The following is a 13597-nucleotide window of genomic DNA, read 5'->3' as shown; positions in this document are numbered from 1 at the left end:
GTTCCTCAAAATAAAAAAAAAAAGTTAATCATACATAAATTTTCAATAAATTTTGAATAATGCAAAGAAGATAATGATGATAATGAAAAACGTATGGGGTATATGGTGTGTTTAGTTTAGTCTCTTAGTAATCAAAATAAATCAAAATAAATCTGTTTACTTAGAAAAAGAAAATCCCAATGCTCTACTACACTAGGCACGGGCTCTAGAACATATACTTTACATAAGAATGGGTCGGGCATGTTTACCAAAATAATTAATTTAAAATAGTTTAATTTTTTCGACTTACTAATCAAAATAAATTCATCAAAAAAATAATTAATTAGGGAGAGAAGTATATTTGTCCACTTATTAATCAAAACAAATTCATCAAATAAAAAATAAAATAATTAATGAGGGAGAGAAGTAGAAACAAAACAAAGTAATACCTAGACCAACTCCTTCCCCAAGCAAGACCCCATAGCTTAGCTAAGCTAGGGAGGAATAAAAAAGAAAAAGTTAATGAATATCTATTTTTAGATAAAATGGTCTATTCAGTTAACTCTCTTAATTTAGTTTGTTTTTTCCTAGAAAAACTTGAGTTTAAACATTGAGCACAGCAAGGGCATGGGAATGGGAGGCAAGGGCATGGGAATGGGAGGCATGGGAATGGGCATGGCCATGGCATGTTATGTTTAGTCTCCCTATTAAATTTACTTAATTCAAAGTTAAATTTACCCAAAAAAAATTAATTCAAAATAGTTACTCCTTTGCTTTACATTTTGTCCACTTATTAATCAAAATAAATTCATCAAATTAAAAAATAAAATAATTAATTAGGAGATTCATCAAATAAAAATAATAAACTATTCATATGGATAATCCTATGGATAATCAAAAGGCCATATTAGCAGAATATATTTCAACTCAAAAAAATGATCTTTAATAATCCAAGCCAACTCATTCCAAATTATTTTGTTCTCCACGCCAAATAAAAAATAAAATAATTAATTAGGATAGAAGTAAAATAAGTTCTTAGCTACACGTTTGGTAAATACCCAATGCCAAGCAAGCCCCAGGAGCATAATTCATCATAAGTTTCTCATAAAAATAAAAAAAGTTAATCATACATAAATTTTGAATAATGCAAAGAAGATAATGATAATGGAGCATCATTGGATAGTTTAGTCATCTCCAGCTAAGGTTATTAAGATGAAGGTCAACTATGTTTTTCTATGATTGAAATGCTATCCATAAAGAAGTACGAACAAGTTCAAGGAAAGGATCAACATCACAGGTTCAATTCCTCAAAAGAGACAAGTTCAGCAATCTCGTAATTGGATCACTCAATTGAGCTTTGGCTTAATACTTATATTGTGGCTCGTGGTTTACTTAGCCAGAAAAGAGATCTAGCTAAAATTTGATTAAGGCATGTGATGAGTTACAATTTCAGTCCACTACAAAACATATCAGCAGAAAGTTGTGATTAAATTACCTTCTTTGTGCATATGAAGTAAAGTAATGCACTAGCTTCCATAAAGAGCCTGGACCTTGTTACCACAGACTCATATAGATACCCATTTAGGCGTTTGCCAAAATTTGCCAAAATTTGGAGATGCCTTCCATGGACTCTATGCCTCAACGAAACTTCCACCTTTTGAAAAATCAGGAAAAGAAAAACTAGCAAGGACTAACCTCTTGCAGCGCCACAAATGTTCGACGGGAGATGCGGTTTTTGATACTTTTTTTTTTGTTCAACACGGTTTTGACCGACCGTCTTCTTCTTTTAAATAAGCTTACACGGGGAGACGGAGGGGGAGAGGCACTTCGGAGATAAGAATACTCTAAATTCCAACCGGATGCCAAAATCAAGTTAAGTTGGACAATCATTACCTATACTTTAAATAAATTGTTAACATAGCAGGAAATAAATTATTAAGATTTGTCAATCTTTCAAATTTGAAATTTGTTGGATTTTCACTTATTTGAAGCTAATTTGCATTTGCATGAATGCCCGAATGCCCATGAATATGAATCTAATATGAGAATTTAATATAATAGCCATACCATATTAATTATATAATCTAATCTAATAACGAAAAGTGTTAAATATATGCCACTTTTAAATCCTCAATCCTCAGGATGATGTGACCTAGGTGAGATGGCATGATATTTTTTATGTTTCTAAAACAATTTTTTTGATTAATTCAGAATAAATAAAATACGAATACAAGTATATATATATATATATATATATATGGGTTTTCTTTAAATGAGCAAAATAAAGAAATCATATCAAAAGAAATATTATCCATATTCATTAAAATTCGAAAATGATATGGAAAATAATTCTTAATTTTAAAGATCAATCGAGAATTTCATTGATAGGAAGAAGATTACGATTTCACAGAAAATTAGGCGACGAAAATATACCAAAAGTCAAATTAAAAATTATTAACTAATTTGTGATACGGCTGGAATAGGGTTCTTCGCGGTGGGGCCTCTCCGCCTCGAAACTGATATTCCCAGGCGGTAGTGTCCAATAAGATCGGGCGAAGAAAAGAGAGTTTTTTTAGTCCCGTCGTGGCCACCTCGCTCCCGAGCCCTCGTCCCCCCGCCTCGCTCACTCCTTCGTTATTTATTTATTTATTTATAGGCGTTCCTGAAGTCCGACTCACGAAGCTTGTCCTTCAAGTCAAAGTACAAAGCTGTCAAATTTAACTTTCTTTCATCTTGTTTTGACCCACGTGCTCCCCGCTCCTGTGGGACCTGTGGGAGGATATTGCCCTGCTTTTTGACCGAAACTTCTTTCTCCTTTTTGTTTCATTTTTCAAGACGCAAATTCCAATAGGTGTTAAAGATCAGCGCGGCCAAGGCACAGTCTCCTTCCTTTTAATTTATTTTCTTTCATTTGTACTGGCCTGGCCAAAATCTCTTTCAAATTTAGGTGTCAATTTCGGAGCGGTTCGAGTAAGATCAAAATGTTGGACCCATCACCATCCCTACAAATCACAACACCCTCCTCCATTTATATAAAAAATTTCTTTCACACCTAAACTCTTTTAATAAGATAGAATTAGCTCATGCTTTTTTAAAAGGAAGAAGGAAATGCGATGAATGCATGCGAGGACCAACATAATAAAAATTATCAAGGCTGCTGTGCTGTTTTTGGAAAATAAAAGGAGCAAAAAAATTATTTTCCATCCAAATCCTCTATCTCCCTCCCCAGCTTCCATTTTCTAAAGCCTTCCAATGCACCTGTGTTTCTTTTATAACTAGAGTAAAATATTATTCTAAAGCATGATATTTTTTTCCTTTTTAAAAAAAAAAATTTCTCGAGTTTTGAGGGGTGGTTTGAAAAGAGACCAAATGCCTGCATCTTACGCTCTTTATGGGAAGGAGAAGAAGACGGTCACTTCTTCCCTTTTTATCTATTTATTTATTCATTTAATTTGCAGTGCTAAAGTGTCGTGTCTCTCTGGGGTCGACATCTGATTGGAGTTTGGTCCAAGGTCATTCGCTCCTATTCCCTTTTGGCGGGAGGAGCCATTTCTTGCTCCGCCTCACTCGCTCTTCTTGAACCGCGGGTTCCTCTTTCTTTCTTCTCCAAAACTTCCTATTTTTTGGGACCTCTATTTTCAATTTATTTTCCAAACACCTTTCTAATTTGCTGGAGAGGAGCTAGCCTCGCAATATTAGCAAAATATCAATAATATTGTACACCATTGATTTTGAACCCGTAATTTCAAGATTGACAAGAAAATTAATAAAAAAATACAACTACCTATAAGTAAATAAGCTCTTCAATGAGTATTAATAGTGTTAAATGAATATACCCGCCTCCTACTTCTTAGTTGTTAGGATGGATTATAGGTAAATCTTCAAAAGCAAATTTACCTCTAATTTTGGTGGTGAAATGGTGGCTCTGTTGGTTTGGGTACCACAACCACCTGACCTCCATCACCCCTTCCACCACCACAACTTCCAACCTCCCCTGCCACGGTCAAACCATCACTATCACCGTGGCCTCTCGGTCTAAGCCTCATCGATGGGGTCGCGAGATTAACCACCGATTTTGTAAAGTCAATGTGGGCAAACCTACAATTAAACATCACTATTCCACATTAATACATTAATCACACAACAAATCGGGCAAGCAAAGAATGAAACCTCCATCCCATTTTCACAGCTTCTTCTTCAAAGATAAGTTCAAATGAAATATATCTCGTGCTTATAATAATAATCAAAATAAAACTTAAGGGTCGTGAAAAGCTTAACACCATCGTCAAATAGAAAAAGTAGAAAAAGTGAGGTACCATAAGATTGGAAAAGTTAGAAAATATAACTAAAATGAAACGTCATTCCAACTATATTTGAATTAGGTAAGAGAGTTAAGTACTTGTTTTATATAAAATAAATAAATGATTAAATTGCCACGTGGTTTTTAAATGTTTTTTTTTTTTTTTGGTATTGGAGGAACCGACTTGCAGCCGACAGCCGCGCCGTAAATCCCCAAGTGACATGTAAGTAGGATGACTCACCACCCCTCACACTTCATACACCTAGCGCCTCCTCTGGATTTCAAACCCTTCACCTTTGGGCTGAGGATTAGCAGAGTCTTATCCAGCGGAGCCACCGCGGCCGATGGTGTTTTTAAATGTTTTTGTCCACATAATCATGCATTCGCTTGCTTGCTTTTGATTTGCTCAGAAATGCTTGCGGCTAGAGAGTCTTCCGAATCTCGAATCTCCCAAGCAGAAAGAGAGAACGCGAGAGTGGAGGGACGAGAGAGAGAAAGGAGGAACTTCGAGGGTGGCTTGCCTATTTTAGTAATATCATACATCCATCACGCCGTCAAGATACTTATTTTAAATTTGAAATAATGTGATTTTTTGGAATTATTAATTCTAAACTCCATGCATGCAAATCTATACCGACCTTTAACCTTTTTATGTAAGTATTAAATAGTTATTTTTTATTCCACGCGTAGGTGACGTAAAAAAAAAGGGGGAAGTGGAAAGATTTTGAAAACTTGAGAAGCCGCCTCCATGTGTATGATGTGAATCTATTTGGTTATAATTCAAATGGGAATTATAGATAATGAACAATGTCCCAAAAGATTCCATCCTATAAGTTTTCTCCTAAATATCCATTCTTTTTGACTTTTTTTCTTTTGATGTATTTTTTTTATCAAGTTTGCTTGGTTACCAACCTTTGCAAACCTAGAATTTTCTTCATGAATACTCACAACTTTTAGCTCTTCTTTAATCCTTACAAGTCAGGCATGTGAATGGATGGCCCTTGTATTCTTTTGTTTGGATTAAGCAAATATATTGAAATAAACTACCGCCACAAAAGAATTATTAGAGTTGTTGGCATACATATACACACACACACACACACACATATATATATAGTTATCAAATTAAATTATAGATAACTTGTTTATCAATTGGAAAAATAATACCGTGAGAGATGCAATAATATTAAACAAAGGTATTGATTAGTGATTAGTTTAATTCAACCTTATGTTTTTTTTTTCCAATAAATCCTTCTTTTTTTCCCTAGAGCTAAATTTAGCTCCTCATAGTAATGATAAAGTTATGTGCCTTGAATAAAACTTCTTTTACTTTTTCTCATTTGTAAATTTGTCCGATTTTCTATTCTTGGATTATTTCTTTTGTTGGATGAGCAAAAAAATTCGAAAATGGCCCAAATTGTGCCCCAAAAATTGGAGTTTTTATTTATTTACAGGGTTAAAAATTAAATTTGAGTTTTGTCGTTCGAAAAATTTCCGAAAAGCCACAAAAAGCGTGATTTCCCCGGGAAAATATTGGATGGTCTTGAAGCGTCAAGTCAGCGTGCTCCCGACTAATGAGAAAGTGACACGTGGCTCCACGTGAGCACGAGCGGCTCCACTGATTTTTCTGCACAAAATATATTATTTTTCATTTTCTATTTAAAAATTTACTGTCATTGGTAGACCTGTTCTTGTTTTTTTAGGGAAAATGTCACAAATGGTTCCTATACTTTTGCCTAATGTGCAATTTCATCCCTGAACTTTCAATCGGCTCAATTTAGTCCTTGAACTATTGATAAATGTCCAATCTAGTCCATGAATTTTTGATCGGCTCAATTTGGTCCTTCAACTATTCATCCAATCTAGTCCTTCATTATTTTTTTCCTTTTTAATTTTTTTTTTTTTTTTTTTTTCTCCTCCTTCCGGAGCCAGCGGAGCCGCGGAGGGTCCGGCGTCCGACGCCCTCGGGTGCCCCTCACTCGGCGTCGGGGTGCTCCCTCGCCCGATGCCAGCGAGGGGCTCCCTTGCGGATCTAGCGAGGGAGCAACCTTGCGAGGAGCTCCTTGCTCGACGCTGGCGAGGAGCACCCGGTGTCGGGCGAGGACGGCCCTCGCCCGATGCTGGCTTCCCTCCGCCGGCTCCAGCAGAGGGAAGAGAGAAAAAACAAAAAAAAAAGGAAAAATAGAAGGACTAGATTGGACATTTATGAATATTGAGCCGATTGAAAGTTTGTTGCAGTATAGGGACCGACATTTTTTTTTTTTTTTACTCTCTCCTTTTTTGGAGTAGGCCTGCATGCATTAATGGCGCTTTCTCTCTCCTCAATTCTGAAGAACGAAAGTCCCCACGCTAGAGCTTGCCTTCCCTCCTTTCTTTCCTTCTCGATTCAAAATTTTGGGCGAGAATTCGCTCTCTACGTTGCGTTGCTTCTCCGGCCTGCTCCGGGGCTGGGTCATCTCTGCTCTTTGGCCCAAAGCACGTTGCTCCTCCGCCTTGCTCCGGCGCTGGCTCATCTTCGCTCTCTACCCCAAAGCTCGTTGCTTCTTCGGCCTGCGTCGTTGTGTTCCTTCTCCGCCCTGCTCCGGTGTGGTTTCCCAGCGCAAGACGGCGAGGATGTTCTTGCTGTAAGTCGCAGACTCCAAGTGATAAGAAGTTACAGCTCTCTCCGATTTGGCTTCGGATCGGCTACCTTCACAGTGGAGGAAGGTGATGGAGGCGTCATGCGGAAAGATGGACGAGGAGGTTGGAGGGAAGGGGGTGGACACGTTGATGAGGATGGGGAGGTTGACGGCGGTGGTGGCGGTGGTGGGGAAGGAGGAGGCGGCGGTGATCTGTGTCCTCTGGTATTGTGCACATCCGCGCTTCGCCTCGAGCGGACATCTCCATCTCAAGCTACACTCTGGTATAGGAAGATACTCCAGCTTCAGAAGTAATTGCACAGTTTTTCTGGATTTCGGGGATGTAAAGGATTGTGCAGCCATACCCGTCAGACACGGTCTTGGAAAGTTCTCGCTTTCTTTCTTTTCGAAAATTTTCGTCTTTGCTTCATGATGTCCGAACCTGCTTCCAAGTTGAATAAGGGCGAGGATTGGAGGACGAAAGGAGTGAAGAGACATTATAAAACGAGTGCTCATCCTCTTTCCCCTCTACTTCGCTGATTAAAAGAGAGTCTGAGATGTGCCACAACAAAGCATGGTTTGCTGAGAAGTGAGAAAAGAAAAGGCTTCCTTATTGTTCACGGAGTCCTTTTTATTCCTTGAACTTTTCCTTCTCGTGATTGTGTTGTTAAAAAACTTTGCAACAATTTTTTTGTTTGTTAGGATTAGCATTCTGTAAAACAGTTGTATCTATTCGGTTTTTAAAGAATTTAATTGTATTAGAGTTTACTTTTGCTCATCTGGAGAGAGCTCTTCCCATGTTGACTTTGTTCATGAATTTCCTGCACTCCTCTTTACTTTCTCTTTTCATTATGGTATAAACGATAAACACCACAAAGCAATGACATGAAGGATCTGGCATTTTAATACCTACTTGAAGTCAATACAATAGATTATACAAGAACATTGATTAGCCCAACACTGGCCATAAAGAACTTTGAAGGACTCTTTGAGTTTGGTTTCTTCAGCTCGACCGCAATCACGCTGATGTTGTCCTGGCTACCTTGAGCCATGGCCAGTTCGGCTAGCACCGCAGCCGCCTCGGCGGCGTTACTTCCTCTTAGCCCCTCAGGGAACCTCCTCTTTATATGTCCATCGAGGTGTCTCCTCATGACTTGGCAAACAACCTCATTAGAGAGCGCATCCCATAACCCATCGCTTGTTATCACGAGGAAGTCGTCCAACTCTGTTCTCTTGCTTACCGTGATCTTTGGCTCTGCTATCACGTATGGCTTCAAATAATAGTCTCCTGCAGCAAGTAAACGCTGCTATCAAATACAGACACCTAAAACTTCTGCTACACAGCTTCAATGGAAACGAACAAACACGGAGCGAGAGCTCACCTTGTGATCAACAGACAAGGGCATGCCCACGTCACCATGACACAACATTGCTCGCGAATCCGCCATCCTCATTGACGAGTCCACGTCCTTCCCTCTAACCTCCTTGTCCATCTTTCCGCATGACGCCTCCATCACCTTCCTCCGCTCGCTTTCTCCACCTCTGTCGCTGCACATGCCAGTCCACCCCTCCATCTCCTTCACCAACAGCTTGTGCAGCCGGTCGCGGCAAGCATTCGCCGAATCAACTCGCTATTATGAACCGCGAACGTAGCCGATCCGAAGCCGAATTGGAGGGAGCTGTAACTTCTTATCGCTTGGAGTCTGCGACTTACAGCAAGAACATTCCTCGCCGTCTTGCGCTGGGAAACCACACCGGAGCAGGGCGAAGAAGGGACACAACGACGCAGGCCGAAGAAGCAACGAGCTGTGGGGCAAGGAGCGAAGATGAGCCAGCGCCGGAGCAAGGCGGAGGAGCAACGTGCTTTGGGCCAAAGAGCGGAGATGACCCAGCCCCGGAGCAGGCCAGAGAAGCAACGCAACGTAGAAAGCGAATTCTCACCCAAAATTTTGAATTGAGAAGGAAAGAAAGGAGGGAAGTGAAGCTGCAGTGTGGGGGCATTCGTTCTTCAGAAAGGAGGAGAGAGAAAGCGCCATTCCATTAATGCGTGCAGGCCTACTCCATAAAAGAGGAGAGAGAACAAAGTAACAACAGGTCCATCAATGACAGTAAATTTTTAAATAGAGAAGGGAAAATAATATAATTTGTGCAGAAAAACCAATGAGGGCGCTCGTGTTCATGATCAGCGAAAGACCATTTTTTCATCTTGATTTCCTTTCGTCTTTCTTGATCGGAGCTCTCTCTCTTTCCTCTCTTTCTTACTGTCGATCACGGGCAAGAAAACGGCAAGAAAACAATCCTCGTTTTCCGCATTCTTGGTAAACAACATCCAAAACAAAGAAAAGAGAGAATAAGGGAGGAGGGGAAAAAAATTAAAAAAGAGAGAGCGAGAGAGAAGCCTTCCCCTCCCCCTCCCCCTCCCCAACCTCTCTGGTCCTCTCCGTCTCTCTAGCCTGTCTTCTTCTTCTTCTTCTTCTTCCGCTCTCTGCCCTCTGCTTGTCTTGTCTTGTCTGGCCTCCGCTTGTCTGGCCACCACTTGTCTTACAAAAGTTTCAATTTTTCTTAAAATTAGTGATCAACATTGTGTTGAGATTTAGCCTTAGGTGTGTTTTACATTATCTTGAGATTTACTTAACTAACCGGCATTTGGAAATCAAATTTAGGATAAGGAGGCTCTACGCCTTGTGGACCTATCAGCTTGGCTACCCTCTATGGGCTTGGCGTACATTTAAATGAAAAAAAAAAATTCCAAATGCAATGTAAATGAGGCAATTCCTCCACTAGGTGAGAATTAAGTCTTGAATAGAATATTCTATTCAAGGTCTTGCTCATAATAAGTTCCTCAGAAAAAAAAAAAGAAAGTTAATGAAACTTTGAATAATTCAAAAAAGATAATTTGATCCAAGCTTGAAATCTTGAAATAAAGGATGAAGAAGCTATGGTCTATTTAAGATGAAATGAAAAACTAAAGGTTTAGTTTAGTCTCTTAGTTTAGTCTCTTGTTTTGTCTTGTTTAATCAAAATAAAATGAATCTCTAGAGTTTGTTTACTTAGAAAAACTTGAGTTTAAGAAATCCCAATGCTCTACTACTTAGAAATAGAACATTGGTCAGGGGCATGGGCATGGGCATGGACATTTAGTCTCCATGTTAAATTAGCCAAAAAATTGATTCAAGGGTTGCCGAAGCAATTCATATTATTAGTTGGAATGAACCTTACATGGTCTCAAGACCGTGGTGTGACAATTTAACTCGTTTTAATACTAAACTTTGCCCTTCTTTGCCTTTCCTGTTTTATTTTGTTTGAAAAGCTAAATAATTTGTTAGATATGTAAGGTATTGAGGAGGTACTTTTCTATTTTATTATTTATTAAAAGAGAGTATGCTGATATGATACTACCTATTTACCATAAATCTAGGGGCACTTTCCTCTCCTCTAAAACAAGTCTAGAAAGGAGTCCACTTGAGCGCGTAGCGTACTACTTTGCCAATGCCAAGCGAAGATACGCCGAGTTGTTGAGAATGTTGAGTTCTTGTTGTTGTTCATATTGGCTGAAATTCATTTTCAACCCTTGGGAATACGAGAGCTGTCATGCCAAGGGAGGAGGGAGGAGGAATAGGAAATAACAGGTTTTCTTTGATTAAAAAAGGCGGAGAGAGAGAGATAGAGAGGAGGAAAGGAAGCCATTAGCAAAAAAGATTGTTGCACAAAACCAAGCCTAAGGATTAGGGTCAAAAGCACAAAATTAGCATTTGGAACATGTGATCTTATGAGCCTTCCAAACATGCACCATGATCCTTTATGAGTTCTCGGCCTTCATTATAAAGCCTCTATTATGAGATATTTTGAGAGTCCAGGGATGTGGGCTTCGCCAACCACCACAATTAGTGAATGATGACTTTGGGCAGCTTTTATTAAATAGTCAAACATGAATTTGTATCAACAATTCATATCAACAATTGAAATTTTTAAGGATAATAACTTGAGATTTTCAACCATAATAGGAAAAATGAACTCACTTGTCTCTTTCGTCCGGTATAACAAAGGAGGAAAATAAGTGATGATTGCGAATGATTAAGTGAAAACTGTTAAAAATAAGATGAACTTGCTCCTCCAAGGTTGACACCTTCACCTTGCTCAACACACTTAACACGTGCATCTCTGGGCATATGCCATCTTGGTCTATAAGTTGGTCTATAACTTTCAGCATTATTTCCTGAATGCCACAAAATCTTTTTTCATAATAACATTTAATAATAACATTTAACAAGATTTAAGGGCAAACAATAAAACAAGTTTTATTACTCATTGCCAGACACATTAAAATTAAATATATAATGTCACGGGGAGAGTAAAATGGCCTGAGAAAATATTGTTCCCAGAAAATCATTTTACTCCGGTCCACTAACCAAAGATAGTGAATCACTCTTTTATTCAATTATTTAATAAGTTAATATCCTTAAATCCCCACGCTTCAATCTTAACCCAAGCCACCAAGAATAACCTCACTTTAATCATCTTGAAGGAGATCTTGGGAGAAGCTCTTGAAGAAACTAAGGGTAAGAATGTTGCATTGCAATTTTCTTTTTCAAGATTTAAAACTGGGGTTGTAATATTTACATGTAGTGTCATATTACCCAAATGTATATTTTAAAAAATATATATATTCTTACGTGGTCTAGGTAGTTAAAAAAGAGTTTTGTCTAGGTAGTTAAATAAGAGGATAATAGGATTAGGGTGACAAATTTGAAATTGAGCTATTACAGACAAAATTTTAAAAATGTCCATGTCCCCCCAAAAAGCCTTGGAATTGATTGAAAAAATGGAATTAGCATTCAAATGGTTAGGTATTTACACGGGGCTTTTTGTTAAGTAGTGTCCAAACTCTATGCAAACACTTATTTTTTTATTTGGCAATGAAGTTGAATTATGAAGATGGTCACAAATATTAAACCAATTTGTCCAGAGTTTCTTGGATACTTGATCATGAGTCATGATCTTTTTGGCTTTTTTTTTTTGTTTGGCAATTTTTAATCTAAAAAAATTTGTTGATAAATTATTTATGATTAGTCTTTTTCTTTTCAATAAAAATCCAATTAAACTTTTTTTCAATTATCTAGAGATTTTTTTTTTATTATACATCAAGAATTCTTTTCATACTATATAGTTCATTATTTATTACACGGTGCAAATAAATATATGGTTGAGGCTTCGATAATTTAATTAATTAAAACGAAGAAGAAAAATCATTATTTAACTTAGGTTTAAGGTTTATTTAGCCGATTGAAAATTAAATTTTATGAAGATTAATTTATAACTCCCTCATTTCGAAAAAACAAATATTTTCTAATTTTCGTCCTTATTTTGCTAGAACGTAGACTTGTACTATTTGTACTATAAATGTGTAGAAAAAGAAAAAGCTGACTAGCGTAATTATTCATCAACACCTATCACTTGTCACCTATCCCTCACTCTCTCCTCTCTCTGTTCATCCCTCCCGTGCTTCTTCCATACGCTCTTTTCTCTCTCTTCTGCCTCCCCTTCTCGCTCTCTCTCCTCTCACGCTCCATCTCACCCGACTCTCTCTCTTCGCCGCCTCCTCTCGCACGTCGTGCTGCGTTCATTGGTCCGGTGCGGTGGTTCATTGGTGGGGTCGGGGGTGATTTGTCGGTCTGGCGAGCGCAAGCCACTGGCGGCCTCCCTCTCCCCCTCACAACTATCAAATCGGTAATACCATTTTTACTTTGCTTTTTAAAAAATGTGAGTAGTGGGGAGGGTTTAGCGGTGGTCGGGGGAGGGAGGAGCCAGCGGGTGTTTTGTGGTAGTCTCTCTGTTTGGTTGTTGTCTGGTAGTCTGTGTGAGTTCTGAGAGGATGTGCTGAGAGGATGTGTGAGGGACTATTAGTCCGGAAACAGGAACAGGATTAGTTTTATAACTCCTTTAATTTGGTTAAAATAAATAAATAATTTGTAATTTTCATCCCGAGTCCTCATTCCTTACTTTGCTGGAGTTTATCTTTTTTTATGTGACTAAGTAAATTATTATAGATTTTTATTTTATTCCGTGGGTTGAGTTAGATTAATTAAATGCAATCACATTAAAAAAAAAAAAAAAAGGAGGGGAAAGGAAATTCGAGTTTTTGTCTTAGAAAATTCCCGAAAAAGAAAAGTCCTCAAGCTTCTCTCATTCTTTATCATGTTGCAAGAGTTTTAAAAATCTTTTTTTCAATTAATAAATTCGTATAAATCCTTTTTTAAATTAATAAATTCGTATAAATGACCTCATACATTTTTTAATAGGTTTATATTTTGTGCTGGAATGATTTTCTTACCTGGAAGATTTGATTTAGCGTATGAATTTCCTTCTTTAGAAGTTTATATTTTAATTTTTATTTAATGTAAATTTTTACTAACAAATACTATTCATGCCTAAATTTTGAGATTGTTATTGATAGGGTGAGCGTGGCTCCCGGCTATCTTACAGTTCAAAAAGAAAAAGAAACCTAATTCCGCCCCCCCACGTGATCTCCCCCTTCGGCCGATTCTTTCCCCTTCCCCTTTCTTTTTCTCTCTCTTTCTTCTCTGCCCTTTTTCCTCCTCACGTCACTTTCTGCCCCCTTCCCCTACTTTTTTCTTTTCTTCTCTTTCTCTCTTTTCTCTTTTTCCCCTCTCTTGACCGAAACTCCCCTTCTTCTTCTTCT

General features: G+C 38.1%; 1 long non-coding RNA gene across 1 annotated transcript; it reads right to left on the bottom strand.

Annotated features, from left to right (window-relative positions):
- Positions 1 to 7780: 7780 nt before the first annotated feature.
- Positions 7781 to 8922, bottom strand: LOC104424913. Its single transcript, XR_005547296.1, has 2 exons — positions 8280 to 8922; positions 7781 to 8185 (listed from the first exon to the last, which is right to left on the bottom strand). It is a non-coding gene; the product is annotated as an uncharacterized LOC104424913 (long non-coding RNA).
- Between the last annotated feature and the right edge of the window lie 4675 nt (positions 8923 to 13597).

The sequence above is a fragment of the Eucalyptus grandis genome, chromosome 11 (assembly GCF_016545825.1).
Source record: "Eucalyptus grandis isolate ANBG69807.140 chromosome 11, ASM1654582v1, whole genome shotgun sequence".
NCBI classification, from domain to species: domain Eukaryota; kingdom Viridiplantae; phylum Streptophyta; class Magnoliopsida; order Myrtales; family Myrtaceae; genus Eucalyptus; species Eucalyptus grandis.
The sequence above is the reverse complement of the archived record's forward strand: the minus strand, read 5'-3'. Positions and strand labels throughout refer to the sequence as shown.